This window comes from Eutrigla gurnardus, assembly GCF_963514095.1.
Source record: "Eutrigla gurnardus genome assembly, chromosome: 9".
In the NCBI taxonomy this organism is placed as follows: Eukaryota; Metazoa; Chordata; class Actinopteri; order Perciformes; family Triglidae; genus Eutrigla; species Eutrigla gurnardus.
In genome coordinates this window covers 24,879,874-24,903,598 of record NC_139923.1, presented here as the reverse complement: position 1 = coordinate 24,903,598, position 23,725 = coordinate 24,879,874, and the positions used below count along the sequence as shown (strand labels likewise).

The 23,725-nt window shown below is 44.1% G+C and overlaps 1 protein-coding gene across 26 annotated transcripts in view; it reads right to left on the bottom strand.

Moving 5' to 3' along the window:
• The window catches only part of mical3a (microtubule associated monooxygenase, calponin and LIM domain containing 3a), a 75,168-nt gene that overhangs the window by 48,574 nt on the left and 2,869 nt on the right, over positions 1-23,725 (bottom strand). The window contains exon 1 of one of the 26 annotated variants that reach the window (XM_084016625.1): positions 7,437-7,576. The exons of the other annotated variants lie outside the window; for them this stretch is intronic. The gene's annotated coding sequence lies outside the window, so the exon portion shown is untranslated. Of the gene's footprint in view, positions 1-7,436; positions 7,577-23,725 lie in introns of those variants that run through there. 26 annotated transcript variants of the gene reach the window in all.

Sequence of the window (23,725 nt, the reverse complement as noted above, 5' to 3'; positions counted from 1 at the left end):
CCAGATTGACCAACCAAACCAACGGCTGCCATGCAAAGTCTTGATGGGACATGCACCGGCCAGCCCGAGCCATAATCCTGTCATATGCACACTTGCCGTCTCTAATCTCAGCACGTGAGCACGACTGGGAGGAACAAGCTGTGGGATGTGTGGAGATCGTTGAGATGGGTGGGGGTGGTGGTGGTGGGGAATCAGCGGAACGAGCTACCGGCAGCACTCTCTCCATCAACAATGACTCGCCGACGCCACCACCCCTATCTAGACCTGCAGACTTTCTCCAGAAGCTCCAGCATCCCCGGATCTGAACTTGTGACAGCCTGTCAGAATAAAGTCAAGCAGCTGCAGCGAGCGAGCGAACCCGAAGGGCTCCAGTTGCAGTCGAGAGCAAGGCTATACTCTCCCTGAATCATTACTAGAGTGAAGAGCAGGATACCTAATAGGCTGACTGTAAAGTGAGGACCGTGGAGAGCAGGTATACAAATATCCTCCCCGGTATGAGTTTGTACTACCCTGTTACATTACTACTCCCGCATTCGACTCTCTAGTTGCATAACTAAGGAACAACATCACATAATATGTGTTTTTTCCCCATCAACGAGTCAAACACACAAAGAAAGCCTGGAAATGTGCCCCAAAGTGAAGGAGCTAAATGTGTTCTGTGAGAGTGGCTTTCTTCCCAGCCATCTCCCTCGCGTTCGCTCCACTAAATAGTTCAGCACACCCAGGACCGGAGGAAGGTCGGCCTTCCTGTACAAGCTGTGCAGAGCCGATCCAGTCGGGAGGTAACTGAACCCCCGCACAGTCCCACGAATCAGCATACTGACAGCTTCACAAAAAGCATGAAAACAGATTCCTTCACACTTTAATCCATGTCATATATTACAAGATGCAGGCGGTATTTGAGTCAGGCAGATTCTATTTAAACACTGGATGAAAAGTCATGTTTGAATAAACAAACACAAAAGGGGGGGGAGGATTACCTGGGAATGAGGTGGAGTGGATGCACCATAAAAGCAGAGTCATAATGAAATCATTCCAATGTGAGAACGAAGTCACAGCAGCAGATCCTTTTAGCTGTCGCAGAAACCAGGAAGGACACAATGTGTAGGCTAGTTGATGAAACCAGGGCCAACATAAATGTCACGAATCACAATAACACAATAAGTTGATCTTCGTGAATTTTCATTAACGGCATAATCGTAAATATCGTCACAAAGGACTGTAAAGAAGCCGAAAACACCACTGTGTTCACCTGGCAGCCTGCACAGAAATACTAGGGCAGATAAAATGTAGTTTGTCAAGAAAGCATTTCAGGTTATGTCCAGGCTAAACCAACACAATAAGGTACAATGTGGAATTAGGTGAGCTGGTGAGTCAGGTGGGGTTTTTTTAAACATTTGGAACAGGCGGAAACCTCCACTTCTGAAAAGTGAAGCCAATGTGAAGGTGCCTAATGGTGGCATTCTCTCTGCTGGCCATAAGGGGGCGATTGAATAAGTTCGATTGCATGGAAGTCTACGAAAAAATATTTAGTTTGCACTTGATGTATTTCTTCATTAAACATTGTAATCATGGGTTTATGGTCTCAATCCATCTTCATAAATACAACATGATGTTCATTTAATAAATCATGGTCCCATTTAGAGTCAAATAAACCATAAAGCAGGGTATGCTTTAGGGCGTGGCTAACTTGTGATTGACAGGACTCGCTGCCACATGGCAACAAAACCTTAAGGCTCGGTTATGCTTCCGCGTAGTAGTGCTGTGCGATATGGACAAAATTTGATATCCCGATATAGCTAATTTTATATCCCGATAACGATATATATCCCGATATAGTATTTTTTCTTAGAATTATATATATATATATATATATATATATATATATATATATATATATATATATATATATATATATATATATATATATATATATATATATATATATATATATATATATATGAGTTGTGCTTTACACGGCGTATTAAATCACAACCGTAGTGTACGTTAACGACGCCCAATTTCCACTGCATGCGTCTCCGCTGCGGTGCGTCTCCGATCCGGCTTCGGTCCGCCGTCCGCCAATCCCCACAGGATGCGTTTGAGTCCGCCACGGCACAGTCCGTCGTTCGCGATAAATACGTAATCGCGCGCTGCAGTTAAAGATATGTGTAAACACAGCAACCAAGCGATACAAAGGTCAGTGTTCCCAAGGAAGGAGTACAAGACTTTTTTTGACGTAGTCAAGTGGTTTTATTAACACAAGTGTTTTATTTTGAAAAGTTTTATTGTTGAGTATGTACCGAACTTCCTTTTTCGCATTATTTGCCCTGTGCTGAATTGCTGCGCCGTGGTCCGGCATCCGCCAGAAATAGAAGTCCGTATTTGTTGCGGAGAGCTGCGGACTGCCGGAGCTGAGAGGCAGCGGACACGCAGCGCAGCGGACCTGGTGGGGATTGACCCATAGACTAAAGTGAAACGTATCTGCTCCGCTGGCGTGGCGGAGACGCAACGCAGCGGAGACGCATGCAGTGGAAATGCGTGTAGCAACAGTGCTAAACAAGTAGCCTACACATTAAAATTACGATATAAACGACAGAGGGTTATATCCTACGGTAGACATTTTTATATCGTACTACGATATATATCGTAATATCGCACAGCTCTACCGCGACCGACCGAGACTCTTGGCGTATATCGTCGTTAGCCTCGTTATAGCCTATTGGTTTACTTTCCGGCTTTAAACGTCCACAATTTTTCAGTGTTTTATTTCTTTGTGCAAAAGCGACAAGGTGCAAACAATAAAAGTATTACAAGTTTAAATGGTGGTGTTTATGAGTGTCTCCAGCGGATGTAGTTAGCGGACCAATCACAGCCAATGCAGCTGCGTTGGTGTTGCGTCGCCTCGACGCGCGTCTAGGATTTTTGAGAGGTGCACGTCAGGCCCTTGCATTGGACGTAAGGGGGGTCCGTAAGCCCCCTTGCGTTGTGTCAACGCGGAAGCATAACTTGGGCTTTAGTCCCCAAAGCAACGTTTGACATCACAATGACTGCATCCACTTCTTCTATTCAGTCTTTGGTCTGGACAGATCCAGGTTTCTGTATAGTGAAGCAGGTAGAGCCTCATGGGGGAACAAACAAAAGCCCTCCAATTATCTACCAATGCTAATATTACAGTGATAAGACGTCAAAGGGGTGAAAGAGCAGCTGTGGTCGACGCTGGGAACCCACGGACAGATCTCCAGCTCCAGTCTGATGAAGAAATTAACAAGGAGAGACAAGGAGAGACAAAGACTCTGGAAGATTGTTTACTTTCCTCACAGAAAGAACATTCGGTGGGCTTGTTTCTCCATCAGTCCTGCCAGAGAAGAATTCATCTCCCGTCCAGATCGGCAGATAACAAGGCTCCTCCACGCTCAACCCGAGAGTGAATGTGAAATACGATGTGGTCTCCGGAGGGTTTACTGGAGTGAAAAGAACCCCGACGTGAGAGGACGCTTCGCGGCTATAGGCCGAACAGCTGTTAGATGCTTCCTGAAGCCCGATAGCCCAAACGGACAAGCTGTTACGTCCTTACTACTGGAGCAGCAGACACATGGTTTATTTATCAATGTCGCTTCTGTAATACCAGTAGCAAGAGAGGGCCGAGCGGCCATCTGCTCATCGGAGAGCAGCACTTTGACTTTAAACCTGAATGTCAGGATTTCTCCGCCGGTGTGATGCTCAGTTAAATGTTGAACAAACATCTGAGAGGACTAGAATGCTGACATTAAGTTCAGATGACTGGAGGCGCCAACTAAGCATGACTGACAGTAAACACAAGACAAATATGACATGAAGTCACATGACCAGAGGCTATATTTGAGTTACAAAGGTCTTTGTCAGTGGCCTCCCGTTTGCAAAGTTACATAGATATGATTTTAATGCTGAAACTAAGAAATTGCTCAACTTAGAAATGGCCACATTTCTTAGGTATGAGGTTGTTGTGGTAAATACAGTAAGGACCAGAGAAAAGAGTGGTGGGGAAGAAAACATGAGTTGTATTTCTTCATTAAAGCAGCACCTTTGATAAAAGCATGAGTCACAGGAAGTTCCATTTAATGAGACCATTAACCTGCAATAATTTGGATAAGCATCTCTTCACTGGAGCTCTGATTTGAGACGTGACAGATATCACGTACGGGGACACAATTCCATTCATGAGTCACCGGCAATATGATGCGTGTTTTTCTACCGCATGGGTTTTACAGCCGAGCGAGACAAACAGCGTCATTCATCACACAGAGGGCTGGTGCAAGCTCTGGTTCAGAGGTCAGCAGACTGGCAAAATGTACAGTCTGACTGGCCTCAGGCACGCATCTGTTACACTGACCTACTCCTGACCCGCAAGGTACAAGAAGAAAGTCTTTAATCCGGAGCTGTGAGAAAAAAAAACACCTGAGCAGGTGGACTCGGGGTGGCTATGAGCCACCACAGCAGTACAAACCCAAAAGTTGCTGGGATTTAATTGCAATAAAGGGATAAAAAGGATGCAGAAGTAACTCCATAATGATGACGATTTATAAAAAGTCAGAAGTCACGATTTCTTCAGTCTGTCCGCAAGACGACGAGCAAACAACTTTTAAAATGCTTGTTTTCTGAATGGAGTCTGGCTCGGTCGGAGTACAGCTACGCTAACGCTGTAGCTGCTCCATCAACACTTAAAATAACGTCATCTAGGCATAAAAACAATGTTGTTTGTCCCATTGTCTCGTGTGTATACACTCAGGACCTGCGATGACAGGAGGAGAATCGCAACTTTGCATGCTCATCTTAAGTCCTCCAAATCTGATCGGCATAAAGCAGAGTTTAAAATAACATATTGGTAGCAGTGTGGAAGAGGACATGTCACATGTCCATAAAGGGCCTCAAGATTATAGGAATTTACTTGAAATGATGCCCGACATAGTTCTCCTCCTGACAACAGTAAACAACTAATATGAATGGTGTCTTAATGGCTCCTACCAGTCTGTTTGCTTTTACAATGCCTGTCTGACTCAACTCTCAGGAACACGCTAATCATCACATGACCTCACACAGTAAAAGGACACACTCGAAGGGGGGATACGGTCATTGTCCTTCAGCTTTCCTGACAGTAAAGTGCTGCAGAACACAAACCCCGAAACGGTTAACGACACGCCGTCCGCATCTAGTTACAGACGCCTTTTAAGGACTTACAGCAGACTACAATATGCATGTTGGTTTGACAGCAGCGGGGGGGAACAGCGAGCTCCCGATGAGTCAACGCCAGCAACAGAGCTCCGGGCTAAAAACCTGACAGTCGGGGGTTCGTCCAGCCACTCATGACACAGCAGGAGCTGCCCTTCAGAGGACTTCCTTCCCTTCTGTCCTTTCATCTGGCAGCATGTTTCCAAATGTGTGCTTCATAGGGTTGTGTGTGTGTGTGTATGTGTGGTGTGTGTGTGTGTGTGTGTGGGGTCGGGAACTCACTCTCTCCCTCTGAGCGGCGGGTCAGACTGACTCCGCTTCACTTTTTCCTCTACACACCCTCACTACCTTACACGGAGGCAGCAGATGGCACTGATGTGTTTGAAAAGTCAAACTCTGAAAGACGAATCAGCCTCATTCCTTTTCCTATTTAGGATAGAGTCCACTTTGTCGTGAGGAAAAAAAGCATTTTAATGGCGTTCTGCCTCCTGAAATGGAGACATAACAGGTTTGAACAGAAAGATAGAAAGAATTAATGAATAAATGTCAGCATAAAGAGCTGCATCTGTCTTTTTTTAGAGGAGAAATCCTCAGGAGTGGAGGGATTCGTATATCCATTAAGTTTATTCCTGTAAAATCAGGATCGTTCATCATATTGCTTCTTAATTTGCAACATTGCCCACAGTTGTCCAATAGAGCTAAAATAAGGCACAGTTGCCTCATAATAAACAGAACGGCAACATCTCCGATAGGAGACACTTTTCTATCAGCACTACTGCATCCAACCTGACGAAATACTGAAAATTAAGTTTGACATTGTTATTGGAAAGGTGTAATGTTTGCTTTGCCTCTTGCATGCATTCTATTGGTACTGAAGGACTTTGACAATAAATACTGAAGTATTTTGATTTTCAAATAGTTTACAAAACCATAAAAAGGATCCGACACGAGTCTAAACACAAAACTGCAAGTCAGACCGACACAAAGCTGCCCTCACATCTAAGCTAACAACTAGCCTTCTCCAGTTCTTTCTTGTGCTGAGTCAGCAAACCGAGCAAACCTCCTCCTCCTCCTCCTTCTCCTCCTTCTCTGCTCCACATCCTTAAGAGGGAAACTCTGCGTTATGGTAACACATGCAGCCCTAACAGAGGTAGCCCCTCAGAGAAGATGGCCAACTTGGAGCTGCTCCAGCCTTTAAAAACAAAATAAAAAATGAATCGCAACAAGTGGGTCAATATCGCTGATCAATGAGACAAATGCTCCATCACTCAACTGAGACAGGATAAGAGTCTCTGCAGGTCAGGACCTTCCCGGCTCCACTAAGCCACAGACTTGACTGTTGTTGTTGCTGCTGTGTTAATGTATGGGCCGATCCGGGTCAGCTGGAATAATATCTCACTGTTGTTGCAGTCGGCGTGCAGTCGAGACATCTCAAATAAAAGCATGCATCGATAGGTTGGCATGGAAGTAGAGACTCTGAGGTTCCCCATCACATCCCTCAGAGTCTCTACTTCCATGCCTCGGACATAATGCAACAAGACGCTTAAAAAGGTCATAAATGACCAAAAGTAACAAAACTTTGCCACATTGCCTCAAATAGACATTCATCTATAGGACTTTAGTGGCTTCACACACATTGCAACTACCCATGATGCTCTTCTACACTATTATGCAACATAAAGTTGTAAAATATGATGTTAAAAGTGACATATAGGGTTGCAAAAAGAAAAAACACAGGTATAATCAAGTATGTACACGTTTTTTTCCAGCTCAGTTATGACTGTGTTATAACAACAACAATTCTGTAAAGCTCATCTGGTATTTGTCATTAAAATAAAAACAAACATCCAGGGGGGGGGAGGGGCTTCTAAAGTACATGATCGTGTCCCAGATGAGGATCATTCAATCTGACTGACAAGAGATCAATATGCCACCCTCCTCCACATTCCACAGGCTGTCCCGTTCGAGCTGTAACAGGCTGAGACCGGTGATGCAACCTGCATGTACAATGCAATCTTTTTTTTTATATATATATAATAATAATAAATGTCAGATTTAATAGCAGCGCTTAGTTGAATCGTTAGCTGCCCTATTAAAACCAGCAGACCGTGACGTTCCCAAACGTGCAGAGGTGCAGCCCGCGGGTCCCGGGGTAACGTTACCAAAAATGCACCGTGTTCTCCGTGAAAGCGGTCGAGCGGGAGGGGAAAAAAACGTCCCCTTCTCACCTCTGAATCCCCCCCGTCCCGGGTTTACAATCCACTCCGCGTCGGCGAGCGTGAATCCATGGAGCCCGACTCGTCCGTGAAAATCCACAGCCGTGGTCCTTATTATTGTGTTTTTTAAGTTGGGAAAATGCTCGCTGAGAGCAAAAAGGAGCCACACACGGCGGAGGAGAAGGCGCAACTTGAAACTGACAGAGAGGGATCGGGCGAGACCATTACCGCGGCGAGGAGGGGGGGGCGCGAGCGGGGCGATACACGCCACCACGCTACTGAGTCATGGCGATCTCATAAATTACACTGTATTCCATATTATAGTGAATTAAATAGTGACACGTTGACATGACGCTGTGTAATGTTAGAATGCACCGGGCTTTATGTGAAAACTTAAATCCTGAACCCCCCCCCCACGACTACTCATTGGAGGGACCCTACGTGTTTTAACTCAGTTTAATCCGATTGGTCTCTTCCAACGTGACGCAGCAACGCTGTTGCCTTCACATGGTGTCAGAAACACAAGAACTTACACAACAAGGAAAAGATGGGCTGGAAATGCGGAGAGTTTATTAAAAAAAAGTCTGGTTTATTGTAAAGTATTTTACAGACACATTGTGTGTGATTGTGCGCACCGTTTAAATACCTGATTTGACTTGATAGGGAACGTTTAGGCAGTTTAATGTCAACAACTGATGGCCCTAAATGGAGCCTAATGGTGCATTTTAGTCGTAGTAATAATTGAGCAGAATAATTAGCGATGACAGTAAAGGGTTTCAATAAAAAATAATCGTTTACTTAATCGAATGTCATCTTCAATCTTGTTTTGGATTTAAATTCAAACCAATGGCTGCCGAATCTATATAAATGATTTGTTAATTGGCCTCTAATAGGCAGCATTGAAACAAGAGATAATTAAAGTGATTTTGTAACATTTAACTCATGAATTAAGTCTCCATCTGTTGTGTTTTTTGCTTATTGAATCTTTGAAACAAATATAATTCCCACTGAATTCCAAAGCCCATGTGTTTGTTTTCCCAACAAACACAGACGGTGGTTTCAGAGCGGCTGAAGTTTGCCTGAGTGGAAAACCACTTGGGGAAAATTACAGGTTTCAAACAATCGCTTTCAAATGGCGAGACGTATAGCGAGTCTCCGGGCGGCCTCCCCCAGACAGAAATATGCATCGCTGATACACTGCTTTCTTCTGTCTCAATGACGGCACAAGACTCACGCTCACATTACAGAAACATATCAGACACATCAACGACAGACAGAGGATCCAAAGAAGCTAGTAGAAGCTGTAATGATTACAAGTGTGTTGGCTGATTCAAAGGAAAGGTCAATGACATGCGAACCTTTGTAAAAACCATCACTATCAAAGTCGCTGCTGTTTCAAATGTGCCACTGCCAACAAGTAGGCTCGCAAGAACAGAGAAATCTCAAAATATGACTTCTTAAGATAAAGTTCACCCACTTTGATCAGAAACAGGCTTTTTATCTATAGATATCTACAGAGTAAAGCTGGAAGGAGGATCCCTTCTTCTGTTATCAGCTCTCTGCACATTCAGACTCTATCCCTCTCGAGTGTCCAGCAAAGGCAGACAACTTCCTGTCACCTCATGTCTCTACTCTAGACAGATAGTCAGTTAGATCGTTTTTTCTTTTTGAGAACCCACGTGAGACATGGCATTTGTAATCATGGATGGCTCAGTCCTGCATTATTATAATTTTTTTGTCTATTTCACTTGACAAGGGATTTAAAAAAGTCCTCTGTGTAAATCTGCCCTGCCTGTTATTTGGAAGGAAAAGGTACAGGGATATGTAATGGAATTATAGATTGACGGAGAGATAGGGCACAATATAATACCCAGATTACCATACAGGATTGGTTCAGTAGGGGAAATGACATTACTGTGCTGCTCGGTCACAGGCATCCTTCAGTAGAAAATCAAATTACCGTTACTGTAGCTCCAGACTGGATTATTATGAGGATTACGCAATTCTTTATTTTATGTTGGTAACACACATCCTATATGGTGAATTAAACTCTGTACTGCTGCATACCTGCATAAGTGCATACTAGCTCTATCGTTTCTTCACCTTATCATTAAATAAATGTGTCAGTTTGTCACTGAGGTGAAAGGTCACACCTGCCAATCCTAAGCAACGCCGCGACGTTCCATGTTGATGAAGTTGCCGCAATTTAGCAATAAGCCTCACTGGCTGAAGTAAAGAAGGTCGAGACAAAGATAAATGGATTTCCAGCACTTTAAATCCCTCACACTAGCTTTACTGCTCGATTTGTCTGCGTCAATTATATATCTGACCTTTCAACCTGGACGGAAAGAGTGAGGCAAGTAAAATAGTCAGTGACTAGCCCTGCACTCAACGTATTAACTTCCTACAGTGACAATAATAGATTTTAGGGCACAAAGAAAACGTCTAATACATAATTGGGAGCATTTCGATTGCCTCTAAATGGCTCTCAACATGGCCACCCTGAGCAGGTGGCCCGTAGCTGCGCTAACGGTGCTAACGGTGCCAATAGAGCTAATGGGGATTACTTGAGAGAGACACTTCATTGTGGCAATTATACACATAACAGCTGTAACCACTGTGGGGCATCACGTGCACGCTCACGTGCCCAGTCAGCGCAGCTATGTCAACAAAGCAAGTAGAAGCTCTGATAACAACACACACAGAGGGAGAGCGACTTAATTCTGCAGACATTACATCTTTCCATAACTAGTTGTTTGATGAGATATGAATGCTGTGAATGTTCTATATTGACCCTTCAAGGTTAAAGGCACAATAACAAACATGTATCTTATGTCATTGAAAACATCACCTTTCTCACGTGTTTCCAATATGTTAAAATGTTTTGACGGCAGCCAGGAAAGCTCACCGTCTCCTCCACCGCAAAGACGTTCCACATATGAAGTCTCCGATCGGAACAAGCTGTCCTACTTGGATTTGCACTGATTTGCTAATTAAAACGAACCACAGGGGGATGCAGGAGGTCTGCTTTTGTGATGAACATGAGAGATACAGGAAGACAGACTTGGCAAAGCAGCGGGGGGGTGAAAGAGGACTGGGATCGGGAGTCGTGAGCGGGATGTCTCGCTGCCGGCTCACAAGACAACCACAGAGAGTTTCTCCACATTATGAAACCCGCCTCCGGTTCCCACCACGCCTCTGTTCACCAACATGGGTTTGTCATTGAGTGAGGATCAGTGGACGCTGACTGAAGCGTGCAGACAAAGGGGTTGTCTACCTAAGGTGAGGCAGGCTGCACACATTCCCAACATAACAAAAGAAACACACATGATGTCATCCCTGGCATCTTCAAAGGAAGCTGCCGTATCCAATTAGATCAGATACAGACGTGACAGCGGATCACAAGTGGATCTCCATTCATTCCCTGAGAATGGATCCGATGAAAGAGGACAATAAAGGCAAAGCACTTACTGTACGGAGGCAAGACAGGCACAAGGTATTCCTCTCACTGGGATTTGTTCTCTTTCTTTATTCCTCCCTCCGTCTCTCTCTCTCTCTGGCTCTCCTCCCGCCTTCTCTCTCCCCCCCCTTTCTTCTCACCACAGCAAGATGCTGCCTGGACCAGTGCTCGTTGTCATGGTAACGGAGACTGGGGGGGGGGATATTCACGTGACCGTATCTCCCTGGGCGCTGATTGGTGTGACGCATTAGAAGGGGGAGGGAGGGAGGGAGGGAGGGAGGGGGCCGGGGGTGGGTGATGTCACAAAACGAGAGGGATCCTCACACGGAGACACAATGGGCGTCTTTTATTTAGGTGGGGCTGAGCTGAAGTGGAGCTTATTAGATGGTCGAGGATGAGCCTACTTGACTCGCCGCCGACTTACAGGACCCCCCCTCCCCTCCTCCCCCCTCCCTCCCCCATACACTGCGATGCTGCCACTAATAATATGCCCTCCAGGACTCTAAACCTGCCACGGGCCAAGAATGAAGAAATAACACAAGTGTTACGAGATATCTGAGAGGGCATCCATATGTGGCAGCTTGACCCGCCGGCCTATAGCACACTTCAACCTCTCCTACAGGGGCTTGCAGGGAGCTATTTATAGCACTGCAGAAACCAGACAGATGCATCATGTCCACAGTAACATTCACACTGCATGCAAAGACAAACAGTAAAATAATGGAATCACTCTCTTCCCCTCTGATAACAACTTCAACACATCATGTTTTTCCTGATTTAAGAGATTCCATACATAATGCACATTTAGTTTTATGTGCTTTAACTGTGATAAAAAAAATCCCCAAACTAACACAGCACCACGGGCGTGTGTTACGTGATGCTAAGTGCCATAATTACATAATGACAAGTGCCCTGTTGTCATATATTATACAAGCGTTTAACGGGCTTGAAAGCTGAGGAATAACTTGGCACAAGAACTGGAGCAGTTAGCTGAAAACGTCCCGTGTTCATCGAGACAATAAAAATATTTCAAAAAGAGAGCGTGGGTTATTTTACATCCCGCTTGAGGGAAAGTAGGTCTCTTTCAATTTCACGCTGGTTCCCAAAGATGACATGAGTAATCACGGTCCAGGCTCGTCGGCCAGACTGTTGTATAACGGTCTTGGATTGATCCCTGCCGGGAGAAATGAGATATAATCATGTTCTGAGAGAATCTGGCGTTGTTTTTTTATTTTTTTCAATGCTGATGTCGTGTGTTGACTTTGCAAGATATTGAGCACACTCAAAGATATTTTCTCGCACATACTGAGTAGACACAGTTGGTGGCCATCTGGTTTTGTTTTATCGTGCAGATGTAGCAGACATAATTTGTGTGTCGCCCTAATATCCCGACGGGCAAAAATAGAAACTGACATTTGGATATTTTGCTCACTTTTTGACAGAAATCCCTGCCAGCTCCGGGCGTGTCGTTACATTCAGTACACAGCAATTATACGCACCACTTAAGAAATACACACCTTCCTCTGGCTTGTGTCTAGAAATGACGAAAGCATTTATTTTGTAATTAAATGAATGACTACAATGAAAACAATATTTTTCTATTTTCTTATTGTAAACTACAAATATTTGCATTGTAGATCTAATAGCTATAATCGTTTTGCTGTCTTGAATATCCAGAATAGCTTTTGCTCTGGATTTCTCTCTCATCTCCATCTACTGTACACGAATCGATCAGAAATTAAGCTGAAACACGGCACTCCGAGGGAAACCAGAGCTAGACTTTATGCAGCCATTTTTCCTCTAATGCTATAACTGGCCAGAGAGCTTCATTAATAATATATGCACCGCTGTCTCTGGAGCCATCTGTGTCTCTACGCCCAGCAGGCACTGCTGTGTTATTAACTCTAATTGAAAATACATATTAAAAAATACCTATTGTATAGTATTTACTCCTATGTTTGATATCTGTAATTGTATTATTATGTTTATATCCAAATCTGTCTCGCTCATAAAACCGAGCACAAAAACAAGTCCGTATAATTGACCTGCTACACGTTCGAGCCTGCATTGTGGTCAAGCAGGTTAAAGCAAGTTCCCCGACAGCAGCGACGAACCAAGAACACAGGAAAGAGAATGCATCCCAGAGTCAGAAGGTTACTCTCCCATATTGAGGTTGTAACTGCCGTCTCGCTGTGAGTGTGAATGGTGGAGGGCATGATGAGAGCAGTGACACTAATAGGTGGTACCATCATGTTCATGGCCCGCCATCAGCAACCTGTTACGGGTCAGTGAGCGCTGAGGGAGGAGGAGGAGGAGGAGACGGGAACAGAGCAATACTCCTACAGCATCATTATTTGCAGCTGCTTCGGGCCTAAATGCAGGCGGCAACATCCAGTTCTGAAAAGTGAAGCCACAGCTAAAGTGCCTTAAACTTGCATTCTCTCTGCTGGCCATCAGGGGGCGACTACTCTGGTTGCAAAGAGAATTACATGAAAGAGAATGAGTAAACATTGTAAACATGATTTTATGGTCTCAATCCCTAGTCTTCTCTGATACAACATGACGTTGAGTTAGTAAATTATGGTCCCGTTTACAGTCAAGTAGATGATAAAGCAGGGTGAGCTTTAGGGCGGGGCTACCTTGTGATTGACAGGTCGCTACCACTACATCCACTTCTTGTATACAGTCTATGGCTAAATGCTAACGTCAGCAACACGCCCACAATGCTAACACGCTGATGTTTAGAATCAGGTACATGTGGGCTAATTCCACCATCTAACAACGTGTTAGCATTTGCTAATTAGCACTAAACAAAAGAAACAGCTGAGGCAGAGGGAAATTTCACGTCAGAGGAAACTTTGACCTGCTGGTGGCGCTAGAGAAAATGTGAGGGCAAAGGTCATAATTCTCTGGGGACTAAATGTCTGTGCATGATTTCCTTATAGATGTTTCAGTCTGGAGCAAAGTGGTTTATTGCTGCTTAGTCATTAGCGTAAGCAACAGGATTAGTGGGTGATGCAAGTTGACCATGTCGCTGTGTAACTCGTGTGTGTCCACACACACACACACACACACACACACACACACACACACACACACAAACAGTAGCAATGACTGAACCAACAAATGCTCACAAATAAATATGATTCAATTACATTTCTAGTGAGCACAAAGGCAAATAACTGAGGCAGGCAGGATGTGTTTCACATAGAGGATAATTGTTTAAAGTCACAGCTGAACACCAGATCAATCCTCTCGGTCCAAACAAAGCGATTTAAAGAAAAAGGTCTTCGCAGAAACACAAATCAGTATTTTAGGGAACATGAATCCAGCCGGTGCTGTAACTTGAACATTTAATTTCCTCCAGAACGATGAGCTCTAACCCTGTGCAAACACTACGTAAATCAGCTCCAGCAGGCCGCCCCTGAGCATGATGGGTAGATGGAGAAAGAGAGGCGTGTGTGTGTGTGTGTGTGTGTGTGTGTGTGTGTGTGTGTGTGTGTGTGTGTGTGTGTGTGGTAGGGGGTTTAACAGAGCCAGTGAATAAAAGCTACTGAGTGAAAACACAAGGGCAGAGGAGAGAATGGGCAGACACATGAGGTCAGATTTCAGGAGGTCTGTCTGCGTCCGTGGTCGGTCTCAGCTCAGTTTAAATTTAACTGTGTGTGTTTAGGAGACCTCAGACCAGGTCTGTGTGAGGACTGGAACAGCGGCGGTCAGGGTGCGCCCACACGGAACACGTTTCTAACACGGCTAGCTGTTCGCCGTGTCCCTGACCTGCTGACACGGCAGGCTGTGAGTTCAACCTTTCCTCCAAGTGAAAGGGTCAAAAGTCAAAGCCGTGACCTTTAGTCCCCCGCGGTGATCCTCAGTGACTCGGACACTAACTATGGCTGTGACCGGAGTGACTCCGGGTGTTTAAGGGTTAAAGGTACAAACTGCTGTAGATGTCTGAGGGATTGGCTCAGAGTGGTTCCCATGCTTCACAGTGAATGTGTCCAAATATAATATTATTTTTCCCTTTCCTTTCCACAGTATACCGCTAGTTATTTATTCTTAAAATACAACTGGGGGAAAAAGGAATATGTTAAAGGGTCAGTTCACCTAAACTACAAAAACAGTTTTTTTAATGTAATTTACAAAAGGTTTGGGATATCTGTGAGAGTATTTCTGCTTCTACGAAGCACCACCAGTCTTCATGCTAGTGGCCCTGTAAAGCTAACATGCTAATAACTGTTTACCCATGTCACCTAAACACAAAGGTGCAGCTGAAGCTGATGGGAATGTCAATACTTACTATTGTTATTATTATTATGAGGTATTTGGTGAAAAAAACAAAGTGTAGGACAAAGTAAGATTTTGACCTGACATGATGCTGCTGGATGAAAAGTTAAAGGGGGCATATCATGACAAGGTCACTTTTTTAGCCAACATTTGGGAATCTGGAGATCAGCAAACATGTGATTTCAACAAGCTTTTAAGGTTTGGGACCAAATTAGACAAAATGGACATCAGAACAATAGAGGGATTTAAAGAGACAGGCACTAAAGTAGGTGGATATAGATACATTTTTAAAGTGTGTATACATGTTCCAGTATGAGTGCTATATGTCTCCTTTAACTGACGTTAATATGAGGGGGGGCACCAACATTCACAGAAGTACATCTAATACTGTAGTTTCTGATTTATTTTACACTCTCTACTACTGAACTGACCCATTAATCGAATCTATTCAGGTGTTTATACAGGATTCATCTTCTGCTACAGGGTTTCCCTAAAAGCTGAAGCTCACAGTCACGATACTGTGCACTATAGTGTATACTCATCAGGAGAATGGATCTTTCCATATCAGCTGGAAGACAAACAGGATGTACAGACAGTAAGTAACAAATGTCTTCCTCACAGTGAACACAGTAAGAGCAGCCTTGAGTGGTCGTATAGGATTTCTGATGCGCTCTGTCAGAATCCCGGCAATCAGGCGCCACAACAATACTCAACAGTGGTTTCAAACCGCTCGCTGTACAACAAGAGAAACGGCACTCGATCTTCTGCTTTGATAAATCGGGTTCTTTGTCTTTATGAACATTTAAGCCAGTTTTCATGACTACGCCTTTCCAAGGACTCACCTTAACTGACCAATCCCCGACTGGCAGCCTGCTTCACATCACTGCACTTATACCCTTGGGGGCCTGGCACAAACAAGGCTTTAAACATGATCAGTTACCGTGGCAACCGGCTTTTTCTCCCCGTCCTGGCCAATATGAGAATCCAGAGCCCTGTTAGCGAAGATATTGCCGAGCATGTCGGATTTTTAGGTGGGAGAACAACACAGCTGCATCGTCGGAAAAAAACAGCTTGAATGTCCAGTTCAGTTGTGTGTTTTTCATATACATCCATGTATACAATACAAACACATCTGCTGGTTCTACAGGGCCTAGAACCCTGCACCAAACAGCCCAGAATGTCTTCTCACACATGCACAGGAAAGCTGCTCACTTAGGCCCTTATTGAAGATTTAGCTGGTAAAGTTTACTGGATTCCTATTTAACACTGTTTAGACAGTAATCTTAATGTCACTTTATCTTAATTTAATAGGATTCAACCATCAAGTCTTCCCTACTGAACGTAACAGGCGGGCAGAGTCAAAGCATGTCAGACACAAATGAGCATGGAAATGGGTAATTGCACCGAAAAACCAAGGACTTAGATGGTTTAACCAGTTAAATTACATCTCAGGGTACCCATGAATGTTTACTCCATGACTCAGCTCCTTTCCAGCAACAGAGGACCAATCGACATAAAGCACATGCACAATCACTTCATTACAAAAGTTCATTACTTATGAAAATATTTAGTGGAAAAGAAATGAAGAGGAACAGAAAAGCACCACAAAAATCTGAAAAAAACCCCACTAATGTAAATCCCCCTGCAACGTCTAATAGCCAGTAACAGAAATACGGTATCTTTGAATGTGAAGTGCCATCTGTTACCTGCCAAGCACGAGCAAAGAGGATGTAGTTGAGCAGTCCCCTTATCATGACAAACACCGGCTCCAAACAGAGTGTGCTGGTGACCAGAGCAGAATTTTAATTGTAGTCTGCTCTGCCCTGCCAAGGTGCCCTCTCTGCCTCTCTTTTGCCCCCCTTTTACATGCACTCCTTCACCCCCCCCCCCCCCTCTTCTCACAGTCGCTATGAAGCTGCTCTGTACTCCCTCGCCTGAGCAGACTACTGACTGTAATCAGCAGTCAGTAAACACAGCGTCCCGGGCAAAGCTTTCTCATTACAGCCGGAGACAATGCTGAGTTCAGCTGCGGTTTACACAGCGACCCTCGGAGCTCATATCCATCACAGACATCGACCGAGAGGTCCGCTGGGGAGGATCGTGTCCATCTGGAATCACAAACTTGAGCTTTATCACAGAAGACGACGTTAAGCTGCTGTTTTCCTCTTTCTGCATCGGAGCTGCAGGAGGACAATGACCTTGACCTGACTTTGGATGTAAAAACAGATCAGATCAGAACTTTTTTTGCCCTTTCAGCTGCCACTTTGCATTTTTATTGCAACTCCTATGGGCAGATGTCAAACTAAAGTGGCCATGATTGGTCACGTTCAGCAGCACTCACTGTGACCCTGAACACAAACGCAGCACAAGGACAGAACCCAGATCTGTCTTAAAGTTGACACTGTAAACACACACACACACACACACACACTTTCATGCACGACCGATACGTCAGCACATTCCCATAGTTGGTGTCCACTATCATCAGCCCCCCCTGCAGCATGCTGACCATCACAACAGTAGCAGCTTTTTGTCTTGTAGCTTTAAAGAGGCAGAAACAGTGTTTTACCTTCTTCTGCTCGTATAAACGCTTCCTTTTGAGAGTTTCTCTCTCAGACCCATCCGTGCTGCCGTGTCTGCAGAGCAGCCTCCCGCTGTCAGCCCTCCGGCTCTGACTCTGAGTTTATAACACAACAGGACATGTCTGCGAGGCGGAGGTGGCTGGAGGGTTGGCGTTATTTCAAAGCTAAAGTGGAGGCAAAAAACTGGCAACTCCTCTCTGCCTCGGGTAGCTTGTAGCCCTGAATATTCTGGGACTACAGTATATGTATAGAGCTGTTTGAATTATATCTAATTTAATTTGAGTATTTCTATTTTATGCAAATTATATATAATGCATTATGTATGTTTTACTGCACATCATCTCAGAGGCAAATATTGTACTTTTTTACTCCAGAGGGTACTTTTCAGATGCGCCTTCCAAATTTGCTGATTTTGAATTTGAATATTTCGGATAAACCGAAGGATGAAGTGTTCCTTCATGGGCTGAGCATGTTCTCGGACTTCTTAAGCTGAATAAACTGTTTGAAAAGCCTCTCGGATCGCCAGGAAAAAGGCATCGTCACAAACCTGAAAATGGGGCACTTTTTTTTAAAGATTCTCAAAACCCAGCGATGCTACAAAGTCATGATGATCTTATAGATACGCTATGTGTTAATATTCTACCACAATCCATGACTGGTGTTTTACAGCAACACTGTAATAATGTGTGAGGTTGTGGTCTTTTTCTCACTCGCTCAACCCTCCAAATTCTCACGCTCCATCTTATCAAACCACATCTCTGTCCTCTGTGTCGACGGAAGGAGAGCAAACACACGACTATCATCTGCAGCTGTTCAAATATTGTGACATGTGATCTCTGGGCTGGCACAAAGAGCGCTTGTCATGATGGACGGGGACACTGGGAGGACTGGGACACTGGGAGGACTGGGAGGACGGGGATCTCATCCCTTGCATGTATTCTGCAACACTTCACACTCTGAGAAATATCCACACATGCAGCCACTCTACATCCCACAATCAGGCAAAGCAAACATGGCAATCAGGAAATCTAAAGGGGAAACGCATTATCTACATAAACCATGTGTTGCATAAACGTGACATTGAGCGCTGGGCTTTAAACAGAAATCTTATCAAAAGGAAGACAGAGTAATTGAATTCCTTATCTTATGAAAAAGGACAAAACCACCCTTGTTTCCGCTTGTTCAGCCGGCTTCGTCGCTCCTTGACGGGACGTTCACAGCCATCCGTTCATCCCGCCGCCGACATGTGTTTTGTGTAGCTTCTATCGCAGCAGTAGATTGGGATCAAATGAACAAAGCCTCAGTCTCTAAGCTCTCCTGACACTTGAACAAAAATCAGACCCTCAGTCCTTCCTCTCAACGCCTACGACCGATGCTACGACTGAGATCTGATGGGATTATCTGGGGTAAACGATAGAAACCTTCAACTAACCACTGGGAGCAAGATCGGGGGGTTTACATGATCGGCAATGAGGGTTGAATGTTCCAAAAAAAGACCCAGATAAAAGAAACAGCAGTGTTGAACTCTGGGAAATGTCAGCAGCTCTTTGAGGCTGCACTCCTGCCCAGCTTTGAGCTGGATGCTCAAGCTAACATGCTAACAATGACAATGCAAACATGCTGATGTTTAACATGTTCACCATCTTAGTTTAGCATGTTAGCTTGCTAGCATTTGCTAAAATGAAGTGCAAGTGAAATGTTTGACTTGACGATGACGCTACATGAAAAAGCTAAGTAACATACAATTCAGCCAGAGGGGAATATGAATGTCAGAGCCAGAATTCATTCATCCTCTGGGAACAATGAATGTCCAACAGGGCCACTACAGCCAAAAACACATGTTTCTACAGAGAGCCGCTAGCATTCCTTTCTCCATTAGAAGTACTGAAAAGTAATGAATCTAAATGAGGATAAATGAATCTACACGTCTACGTTTACCTCATGTCAGGATGATAACATGCATAGATCTGTTAGAAGTTAAACACCAACACAGAACACCATCGAGGCCAAATGAAGAACAGATTGGAAGAAGAGTATGCAGCCTTTCGATTACGGTAAAAGAGGAGAGGGAGAATCACGTCAGAGTTCAGCTATTCTGATAATCCCAGAGTCGAGGGATGACCTCACCGAAGAGGCCTTGTATGGTGTCATGTCCGTGTTTCTTCTGGGCCTGATGAGGCTCCTCGTGAGGCACGAAGGTATGAAGTAATACTTTGATGTGAAGGCGTCTGGCACATTTGGGTCGCTGCTGTGTTGCCTGGATACATTAATAGTGAACATGGTTCAGTGAAGCTATAAAACGAGCAATAAATCCACCTAGAGATAACACATATTCATGGAGGAATTCACTTTTTCTTTTAAAAAAAACCCCCACATCAAACACGTCTTCACATGAAAGACGACAGTTAAAAGTGGGAAAATATAAAAACCCTCCTGTCCAACTGCATTTCTGTAAAAGCAGAAGTTAGAAGATGATTCTGAATTAAGGCAGATTTGATGTGTGACGTCTTTTCTCCCGACATGATTGCTGGCTTGAACACCAATCAAACCATGAGTCATAATTCCGGTTATTCCATATTTCAGCTTCGAAATAATGACTGGTAACGTTTTGGTAATAGATCCACTGTCAGTTCACACACTTTTGAGTGCAAAAAAAATTGAAAAACGACATCTAATTGTCAAATCTGATTCCTGCAAACATTTTTACGAAGTGGAAAGTTTATTGGCCGGTTCCTTCGGCTGTGGATTTTCTGCTTAACTGCTGAGCTCTCGTAAGCCTCCTGAAAGATATGACATTTGGTTTGCAGCTCTCATCTGCTCATCAGCTGATCAGTGATCTTTGTATTCTCCCTGAAGTGCAGATCTTTAAGAGAGCAAAAGGAAAGCTTCCTATTATCAAAGACATGCCATCAGTCTGTCATCCCACAAGGGTGTGTAGCTCCGACTCTCTGGTGAGTCATAAGTTGCCGTGGTAACCTCGCACTCTCGGACAGTGACCCCTGTGTGGCTGTTTTTTTTACAAGAACTCTAACGTGTGAAACCACCACGTCTGCTCTTCTCCTCTAACCTTTAGAAAGACAACAGACGGGTTTCAGAATGGGACAAGCAGAAGCAGGTATGGTTGAAGCCGTGCAGACGGCCTGAAATGAACCCATTGTCCCCACAAAGAGGAAAAAAATCCACCGGAGCCAAGAATAAAACAGCAGCCCAACCACACCCTGAGTGTTCTCAATAGGCCTTCACGCAGAATACATCTGGGGAAAAGCAGATTCCCACAATCCATGTGGCAGGTTGGCCGGAGCTCAACCGGTGCAACCACAAGCACAGAGATGTGGATTATGAAAATGGGATGAAAATTATTCCTGCGCTCAGCTCTGTCCGCCTGACCGTTCCTCGGGTGTCGAACCTGCATGAGTGCCCAGCTGGAATCCCCCCCCTCCCGGTCCGAGGCTTTCTTTAATCCGCTGTTCCACCAGGATTCTCTCATCACTACAGTCATTTTAACAACGGCGCGGCCCTCTGCCAAGTCAGTTGTGTCACTGTGGATGGTTGCTAGGGGTTACAGGAGTGTTTGTTTGGTACTGTTGTGATGAAGGAGGCCAGTCCGAGATGAGAAAAGTGAACTTTCTCAGCCAGAGGAGGACGCAAATTAAAATAAGAATGTATTTATTTGGATTCAAAAAGTCACGATGGAGGCTATAAAATCAAAGAATAAAGATGACTTCATGTGAACAAATCTTCGGTTGCTTTTAACAAGTCTCATAAATACTTTGAATTTGAGTGCAAGAACAGGCGAGTATATTATGCCGGTGCCTTTAAGCTTTTCATATTTTTTTTACTTGTTTGTCATTCCTAACCATGACATTATAATGCAAAAACAACAAAAATAGGATAAAATTGCTTCGTAAGGAACAATACAACTTCCATTTCTGTTGTAAACTGGTAATTATGGTCTCCCAATCTCCACCACACGTAGGCTATGTATTGCGTACTAAAAAATGTGCTTATCAAAAATACAACCCTCCCGAGTTGCAGCTTCAGGGACCAAATGTGAACGTATCAATACACAGTATTATTGTTGTGGCGATATATTCTAAATGCTGTTATTACTGCCGTGAGCTTGTTTCATAACATGGTGTTCGGTGTGTGAGTGACATGCCGCCTGTCCCGAAGCTGATCCCGGTGGGATCGGGGAGAAGAAGCAAGGAGACAGCTGCAGGGAAGACTAAAGTCCGACTGGGACTCGCTCGTCTCTGTTGCGTGGACACGAATCATATGTCCAAACGTGTGTTGCATCTATTTATGAACTTCTGACCCCGTGTCTGACCTCATGCCAACACCCCCCTCTGGTCTACATATGTGTTGAGGCGTGTAACCCGCTCCTTCGCGCTCTTCTCAAAGTCCAGCGCTGCCATATCCTGTTTTCTGCCTCTCTGCCCCGTAAGCCTCTGATCTTTCCTCCCCGCCGACCTACTTCAGACACAAGCACAATCACACACTCCAGCAATTACACCTGCACTCCATGAAGTACATGTACATAACAATGCAATATAAACACACTTTTATACTACATGTTAGAGAAAGTTAAGTAATTCATCTGTATTGGTGTTTTATAAAAAGAAAAAAAGGGTTTAAAAGTCCAGCAGACACGATTTGGAGTCGTGTTCATTGAGAAATCAAGTTAATTCTCTTTTTAGCTCGTTTTTGGTCTCCTCCCTCTCCTGGAGGAAACATCCAGCTCTTTAGCTGCTAAATGTTCATGTCGCTAAATATGGTTTGGTGCTCGGTGACATTATCTGCAACCAGCTGTAAACCCCAAAACAATGACTGAAGGAAACTTGTTATTGACATAAAAATATTGAGTAAAAGCTTTAATGAGTTACATTTGAACATGTAATATTAATAATTCATTAAGCTGGTTAACTTGGCTATGTTTAGTGAGTAACCAGCTCACACGGTGGTCATCGCTAACCAAATTCACTTCTTAAATAAACAAGAAAACCAGAAATACAGAATGTTTTATGCTCAAATGAATTCAACCGACCCGGGGAGCTGATCTGGACCAACTGCAGCTGAATGTTGGTGCTTTATGTGCGTTTCCTGCAGTGCCGTTTCCTTCGTGGTGCTGCAGGTCAAGTTGTGGTGAAGGGTCACAGCCACAATTGGTTGGGGTTAGAGTGAGGTTAGGTTGAGGGTAAGTATTGCAGAATACATGCGATTGACTTACCAGTCTGTCGTCAAACTATCTAGAACTATCGGCTGCTTATACTTATTACACACTGAGCAACCGAATGTTTGTTCTGGAGCATTGAGGTCAGATGGAATCATCCAGAACTTTGTCGATGTGTTCATTTCTTATGAATATGCAGACTTCCAATACTGCCCTCTGATCTCTTCCTTGACACATCTGAAACAGGTTATGGTGATCAGGCATAAACAAAGGCCATGCGGGCTGCAGACAACACATCTAGAGTGGGAGATCTGTTGGAACGGCATCTTCCCAAAGGTCTGCGATCTAAACTGCAACAGATGTCTCTTTGTCTGTTAGAAACACAGAAAAACTCTACACAAGTATGACTTTTTTTCACGGATATTGTTCTCACACAATTAATGAGTCTCGCATGCGTCATTTTTTATAATTCCAAAAATGTTTCGTCATATCGACAGGATTTGGACGTTGCGTGTGCATTTCAACAGAAATCTGATACAACGTTATCACATATGGTGCCCATATGTTTCCTGTGTTTCCAGCCCATAATTAAACACCAGGCATACCATTTTATTTTAATGGCGAGCTATTATTTTGTCAATTTGCTTGAAATGAAAAGGTCATCTCCGAATTCCTTCCAGTAGTATTCTTCCGTTCCGCCCTTCCTTAGACTATGTAACTGAGTTGTGTCGAGGTCTAACAGCATTCATCTGTGCTTCAGGATGAAAGTGGAACACCTAACTCAAGTCCAAATAAACATCTGACG